The sequence below is a fragment of the Propithecus coquereli genome, unplaced genomic scaffold, assembly GCF_000956105.1.
Source record: "Propithecus coquereli isolate 6110/MARCELLA unplaced genomic scaffold, Pcoq_1.0 Scaffold292, whole genome shotgun sequence".
NCBI lineage: Eukaryota > Metazoa > Chordata > Mammalia > Primates > Indriidae > Propithecus > Propithecus coquereli.
The window spans coordinates 1,426,233-1,434,061 of record NW_012148530.1 but is presented as its reverse complement, the minus strand read 5'-3'; the positions used below and the strand labels follow the sequence as shown (position 1 = coordinate 1,434,061).

The window sequence follows — 7,829 nt, the reverse complement described above, 5'->3', positions numbered from 1 at the left end:
AGGGATTTGAGGCTCTATGCAAGGATGAAATAACTGTGGGCCATAGTTATGAAGGAAGGTGGATCATGAAGGTGGCAAGGGACAGCGAAAAGTAGAATTAATGGATTATATATCTATTGTCATTGAAGAATTTTTTGGGTATGAATAATAGAAGGATTGAGTTGGAGAGATAAGAGGTGTCAGTGAGAAAATGTTATGTCTGAAATTGAAATTATCAAGAGATTCAGTTTTTTGCAATGGCAAATATGCTGTTGGTATGGCCAAGGAGTTGGGGCTAAGACAGGGTGAGGACGTGATTAACCGAGGAGAGGAAGGAGGTCAAGACATTAAGAGGATGGGGCAGTGGAAGAGTCACCTACATGGACGTTGAACTTTCTAAAAGTTATGACAGGAGTAACTAGAGAGTAAGGAACTAAAATCTTCACATAATGAAGAGGAATCACCTCGGGTTCTGAAGCAACATAGAAACACTGTGGCAGTATTGGGGACTGCAGCAGAGAGCCGCAGTGTTACCGGGAAAATAAAGTATGGAAGCTTAGAAAACATTTCATATGATGCTAGGCACATAGTAAGTGTTTAATATGTCATTTTTGAACTTCCAGTGTTAGTTCTGACATGTAAAGAGCTTGGAAGTCATAACTCTCATTTTTACTATAAGAAAAAGCTGAACAAATTGAAAATCAATGATTTTGTTTTGGCCCATCAGAGAACTGAGGTTGAAGGGCAAACTGCCACGGTGAGATGTGGAGAGAGAGGTGAATGCAGACAGTCACAGCTGAGATCTGTTTACCTGGAGCGGAGCCCGCCAGAACCCCAGACTGGTAGGAACACTTACATGATAATTTTGATTCGTTGCTTAAGGTTGAGTGTGGACTAGCATGAAAGTGAGAAACTCCTTGGGGCTGCAGTCTTCATGTTCTAAATGCTTCTGGAGAAGTAATATGCCTCAGTGAATAGCCTGGGCTTGAAATCTGGACACTGTGTAACCCAGTCTGCTGCTCAGAGCTTTTAATGTCAGAATATTTGATCTCTTGGATTATTTATATGAAACTGTAGCTCTTTTCTTTTCTTTTTTTTTTTAAAAAAACAAGAATAGTCTATTTAGAATTAAAAATGGGGTTTTAATTGTAGTTTTTCTTTAGCAGGCATGTAAGGATATGCCCCTATAATTGCAATATAGTAACACAATAAGTACCGTGTTCAAAAAAATGGCTAGCAATAAGTTCAAGAGCTATATTGTATATCATGGTGATTGCAATTACATGGTGATTACAATAACAATATACTGTACAATTGAAAATTGCCAAGAGAGTAGATTTTAATTGTTTTCACCACAAAAAATAAGTATGCGAATTAGTACATATGTTAAATAGCCTGATTTAGCCTTCCCACAATGTATACATATATCAAAACATCATATTGTATATCATAAATATATACAATTTTTATTTGCCAATTAAAAAATAAGTTAAAAAAGAAAATTGGTTAGCAATACCACAGCCATTACCATGGATGTGCGTCTTGCACCCCGAGATTTATTGAGATATGATTGACAAATAAATATTGTATGTATTTAAGGTTTACAATGTGATTTTTTTTGTTTGTTTGTTTATAAACATTTGGAATTTTATTTAAAAATTGTTACAGTTAGAGGCCCTCTTGGTTCTCCACGACACTGAGCATGCTCACAGGGGTTCCCATTGTTAAGTCTTAGTTAAACAACCATCTTTAAAAGAAAAACTCGGCACACTACCATTTAACTTGTTTTAATGTTTCTTCACAAATGGTGAAAAATACTAAAGTACAGACAAGGAATAATCATAATGTTGTGGCCAACATTATAAATATGGAATTATAAATTTAAAACATTTTCTGGTTTAAAAAATAAATCTGGTAGTCAATGCAGCTCTGTGGGGTCTCTGCGTCTAGTAGGGCCGGTCTCTGCGCTCCTGACGGTGCTCGCCTTTATCCATTTTTCCAGGTCCTCCACGTCCGCCTCTTCTTCCTCCCATCTGTTCCATCAAAGGTCCAGGGGGCCCCCCAGGGCCACCTCATCTTCCTCCACCAAAGCCACCTTGGTCCATGCCCCGGCCACACGGAAGCCACCTCTGTCTCCACCACAGCCACCTCTGAACATTCCACCAGGGCCACCATGATCCATGAGGCCACCTCTTCCACCCTGCATGCCACCAGGACCACCTCTGCCTCGATCGCCACCCGGGGGCGGGAAGGGTGGTGGGAGGAAGCCTTCAGGCTTCGGGGCCTTACACTGGTTGCATTCAGTTCTCCAGGCGAAGTTCTGGTTTTCACAACCCGGACTGGGACACTGCCAGTCTCCAGCTCGGTGTTGGACATTGCCTCCTCCAGAGGGGTTCCCTCGAGAACCTCGGGGCCCTCTTGGAGGGAAACCTCCTCTATTTCCTCCACGGCCTCCCATGCGACCCATGGGTCCCCCAGGACCTCCTGGGCCTCCTGGACCTCCACGGAGTGGTGGTGGCACCCCTCTGCCCTCACGGGGTGGCATACCACCCCGCATGGTGTTCATTGGAGGCTTCTTCCGAGCAAGAGAGACTTTAAGTTTGCTCCCCTGAAAGTCTTTCCCATCAAACCACTCCACGGCAGCCTTGGCAGTTGGTGGGTCTTCATAGGACACTGTGGCATCACCTTTGGGCTTTCCTGTCTCTGTCCAGGTAGATGTGGATCATGGGTTGCCCAGTTCTCTTGTTCATCTTAACAACCCCACATTGCTTAAAGAAGTCTGCCAGATCATCTAGAGTCACATTGTCATTTAATCCTTGCACATAAATTGCACTCTTGTCAGAGTCTTCATCCGGATCTACGAGTGGGCCTAGATCAAGATCTGGTCCTTCATCCATGGGTCCACCAGGCTTATTGAAGCCACCTCGCTCTCCAGCACTGCCCATTCCACTGCATCCTCCCCGCCCACCTCTGCTCATGCCTCCACGATCAAATCCCTCTCTTCCCCTGCCCCGGTTATCAGGGCCACTCATGCTCTGGTTCTCTCCTGGTCCGGAAAATCCTCCAGACTCCTGCCCATAAACACCCATGCTACTGGGGTGGTCCTGTCGGAATGAACTCTGCTGCCCGTAGCTGCTGCTCTGTTGGCTATATTGACTTGGAGCCTGGCTGTAGGATCCAGTCTGGGGAGGGTAACTAGTGGGAGGCTGCTGCCCATAGCTGCTTTGTTGACCATAGCTACTCTGCTGTCCATAGCTGCTCGGCTGCCCATAGGTGTTCTGCTGAGAGTAACTGCTCTGATCATAACTAGTCGGCTGTGTAGAGGAATAGCTGGTAGGAGGGTAGGATGGAGGTGCGGTGACTGGCTGCATGGGGTAGCTCCCAGGTACCTGGGGGATAACTGTAGTTACTCTGTCCATATCCTAGGCTGGGTTGGTTGTAACCCCCTGTGCTAGACTGAGGTTGACTAGTCTCAGCAGGCTTGTTATCATCTTGAGGTCTTGTAGGTGTGGTAGCTGCCGGCTGCTGCCCATAGGCTGGGTAAGCAGGCTGAGTGCCATATGCAGACTGAGCTGCATAGGAGGCCTGGGTGGTGGTGACTGTAGCAGTGGTGGTATCATAAGCACCAGTGCCGTACCCCTGGACAGGCTGGCTGTACGCCTGAGGGACAGTTGGAGTAGTATAACCAGTGGGAGGTTGTCTATAAGAAGTCGCATAGGCGGTCTGCCCATAGGTTGCAGTGGTCTGAGCTTGGGTATAGCTGACGTCAGTGGGCTGTCCATAGGTTCCATAGCTTTGTTGCCCATATGCCTGGGTGGTCCGTGCATATCCTTGAGTGGGCTGGGTGGTGTAAGCGCTGTAGCCCTGCTGGGCTGCAGCTTGGCTGTAGGTACTGTAATCCGTGGACGCCATTTTCTCTCCTTCTTCCTCGTTCTCTCAATGTCTGTCTCCCTCTCGCTTTCCTACAATGTGATGTTTTGATGTACATATACTTTGTGAAATGATGACTACAATCAAGCTAATTTAACATGTGCATCACCTCACATAGTTACTTTCTATCTTTGGGCTGAGAACACTTGAGATCTACTCTCTTAGCAGATTTCAATTATCTAGTACATTATTATTAATTATAGTTTGCTTCTAAGTTTCTTTCTCAGGGGGAAGGAAGAAGGACTCAATTTGCTAACTCAGGCGATTGAAAAGATCCATGTGCAAAAGCAGGGAGAGGGAGATGGAGAGAAAGAAGGGGAGGGGGAGGAGGAGGAAGAAGAGGAAGGAAGGGAGGGAGAGGGAGGAATGGAGAAGAGGAGGAGAGAGAAATCTTAAAGGAAGCTAGAACAGCCTCTAGGGAAGAACAGAAACTGTACTTTGGAAATGGGAAAGATTCAACATTCAACCCAGATCTAAAGGTGGGCCTTCCTAATGGCCCTCAGGAGAAGGAATCAGAGATCATCACTCTTTATTTTCTTCTCATGTATATTCCTGCAGTTAACTGACTGATATTCTCCGTAGTTCTAAATTTAAATCTCAGAGTCTTATTGGTGTAACCCATCATCCTTGGCCACATTTGTACAGAGCTTTCGTGTCAAGCTCCCTCATAAGGTGGTTGGCCAGCCTGTGTGTTCATCTGCCCTTATGGGATCAATCACAACGTGGGTTGAATAGGGCTGAGGGGTGGGGAGAGCTCTCACAGGTATAGAAAACAGCCACCCTGCTCAGAGAATAGCTCTCAGCCCCTCTGTGAGGCAATATCTCTCAAAAGGAAACTCTAGTATAACCAGACATCTGAACGAAAACAAAAAAAGTCAATTAGTTATTTGAATTTACATTCATGTTCTTGCCTTGTTTATAGATAGCCAAATGTCTATAGTATTTATCACTCTGGTGTTAAATAATTCCCAGTTGCACTGATTTTGGTAAAGTTATGTAGTCTGTGTTTGCAGTAACACCCCATAATACTGCTAGTGCTCAGAGATTCCAGTGATACTTGGTTACAGGTGCTCCACTACAGGAGGAAATGCCAAGGTACCAAAGAATATATGTTACTGCACTGCCCTCTAGTGGTTCATTCTTGGGTTTACAGTTACTGTACTACCATATGTAGAAAGCAACCTTCTACACTAATTCAAAATTGTAAGAGTAACTCTTTGTTTTTATTCTTAGAGAATGCACTAAGAGCCATAATATCACAATATCTTTATATTCCTTTCCATGGGAAAATAAAACACTAGACACAGAAAACTCTAATAGAAGATCCCAAGTTGGAGACTACGGAAGCTGATCGTTTTGCACCTTAGAAGCTTTTCAGTGTTGTTAGAATTATATAACATTAGGGATGGAATAAAGTTTAAGATCCTGGAATCCAACTCAACTATTTCACAGTCTAGGAAAAAAGCTCCAAGATTTAAATATCTTGGGCAAAGTGTTTCAGACAATTTATGGTAGGACTGAACCTAGAGTCCAGGTTTCCCCATCCTAGGAATCTTTCTTTCATACAACCCACGTGGTAAAAGTATTTAATGGGGAAAGGGCCAAAGGTCCAGGCAGCTTTAAAGAAAAATGTGACATTTCAAGCAGGAAAATTGATCTCTCTTTTGTTTGAAGGAAAATGAAGATACATGATCTTTCTTTTTTAGGAAAATAGTACAATTTAAAAAGATACCTTCTTTATTGATTATAGAGCATTATTTTTTGGCAGAACAGAACATAGCAGAAAATAGGCTGAATAGGGCAGAGGCAAGTGGGGAGGATCTACAGGAATCTGTCCATGTTTCTGACCTCATTCAAATAATAGGTTATGTGGATGATTTGGCTGGGGCATCTGTTCACTTTCTATCAGGGATCCAAATGACTGTGCTATGGACTGAATTGTATCTTCCTAAAAGTCGAATGTTGAGTCCCTAAACCCCAATGTAACTGTATTTGGAGATATGGAGGTAGGGCCTATAAGGAGGTAATAAAGGGTAAGGGAGGTCATAAGGGTGAGGTCCTAACCTAATAAGACTGTGGCCTCATAAGGAGAGGAAGAGAGTGCAATTTCTCTCTGCCCTTTGAGGACACAGTGAGCAAGAGCTACCTGTGATCCGGAGAAAGAGCCTTGACCACAACCCAACCATGCTGGCACCCTGAGCATTCAATATCTTATGGGCCATTATTTATTTTTACAGATATGTGTGCATACACACACACATACAGAGCCATGACCACCTTAAGTAGCTGCTGTCTTCAAAAGTAAAACCCTGTTACCCTGTTTTAAAACTCTAGAGCTGTACTACAGATAACTTTAAAGAAAAATTACTTTGTCAAGGTCCAAACCTCTCATGAAAATATGGGTTGTAATTTTTCTTCACTCCCTATTATAAAGAGTTCCACCAGCATTCTACTTAATGTTCTTCCTCCTTTTCATTGTTTATCTGATAAGGAGCTAGTGCAGGCATTAAAATAAGTAGGGTGGTACTGCAGGAGCCCAAGCGACTCCTTGCCAAGGGACTCTGGTCTGGGCCACTCCCTCATTTTACCAGGAACACATATTTTCAAACAAATGTTCTGATGTAGCAACTCATATCCTGGAACTGGTTTCTACTCACTAATCCAAGAATTGTATTCTATGAGTTATTCTATTTACTCACCATTTTTGTACGTTCATCTTGGCCAGGAAGAGAGTCATTGTGTTCTGTAGAACCAGTGATTGGTAGGCTAATATTAGGAGTTTTGGAAGTTTTGTCTTTATAGAAATGATGCTGTAAAATACATTGGCATTTCATTGCTCAATCCTTACTGTATCTTTTAAAAACTAATAGCTATATATTATTCCTGGCTTTTGTGAGTTAAGTATCTGTTAATTTGCTACATCTGTGCCAGGAACTAAAATTTATGTTCTGTATGTGTGCTTCTCAAGTATGCTCAAGGGCTAAACAGTCAAATAGATTTCTGGTAGAAGAAAGAAAATTTTAATGTATATATTAATATGAACATGTTTATATAGTATATTTTAAATGTCATATAATAATCTTGTAGATATTAATAATATTAAATGTAAGTATATTAATGAATATACATTTCTTCATTTGTTCTGGATATAGCCCTTGGCATTGGATGGTAAGTCTTTTGGATAAGACTTACTTAACTAGTCAGACAAGTTATTTGGGGCTACAGTCATGTACTTGTAAATGGCCTCTAAGTAATTTTTATAAAACTAAAAAGAAAGAGCTTTCCAATATCAGAATGTCTATATTTAAATAAAATTATTGGTCAGTAATAGTCCTATTAAATAACTATGGGACACAATATCAACGGTAGTGAATTTATGGGGCCTATGTTCTAGAGAGACTTATGATGGGACACAGAGATAAGCTGCTCAGATACCCTTCAAAGGTGACTTTTTGACTCAGCTGTTGGGAATACCATCAGTAGACATCTTTCAGCCATTAGCCCTTTCAGGGATTGCCTCAGCTATGGAGGGCTACCTGGTAGATGGTCACTGCCTTTCCTGGGTTACTTCACATCCAACGATAGAGGCAGGGGTATAAAGGTCTAGCTATTCATGCTCAACATAAGACAACTGTTGTGGCCATTTAGCTCCAGAGCTTCTCGTGGAGTTGTCTGAGGGATGTTGGACCTGCACTGTCCAAAGACACTCTCTAATGAATGTTCTGCACACTAAATGCCATCTGAAAGTCTGCTTCTGAAGAACCCAATCTGCAACAGTTTGTTGCAGGCATGGGATCTGAGAAAACAGAGACAAAATGATATTCTTAAATTGGATCATTCCATGTCCCACTGGCATTGAGGTCCCTATTACTGGTGTTGGGAGATGGGGTCCTCTAAGTGGCAGAAATTGGTGATCCAAT

General features: G+C 42.6%; 1 pseudogene across 1 annotated transcript; it reads right to left on the bottom strand.

Annotated features, from left to right (window-relative positions):
- Positions 1–1,750: 1,750 nt before the first annotated feature.
- On the bottom strand, positions 1,751–3,936 carry LOC105813903 (annotated as a pseudogene). Its single transcript, XR_001137676.1, has one exon. The product of XR_001137676.1 is annotated as an RNA-binding protein EWS pseudogene (transcript).
- Between the last annotated feature and the right edge of the window lie 3,893 nt (positions 3,937–7,829).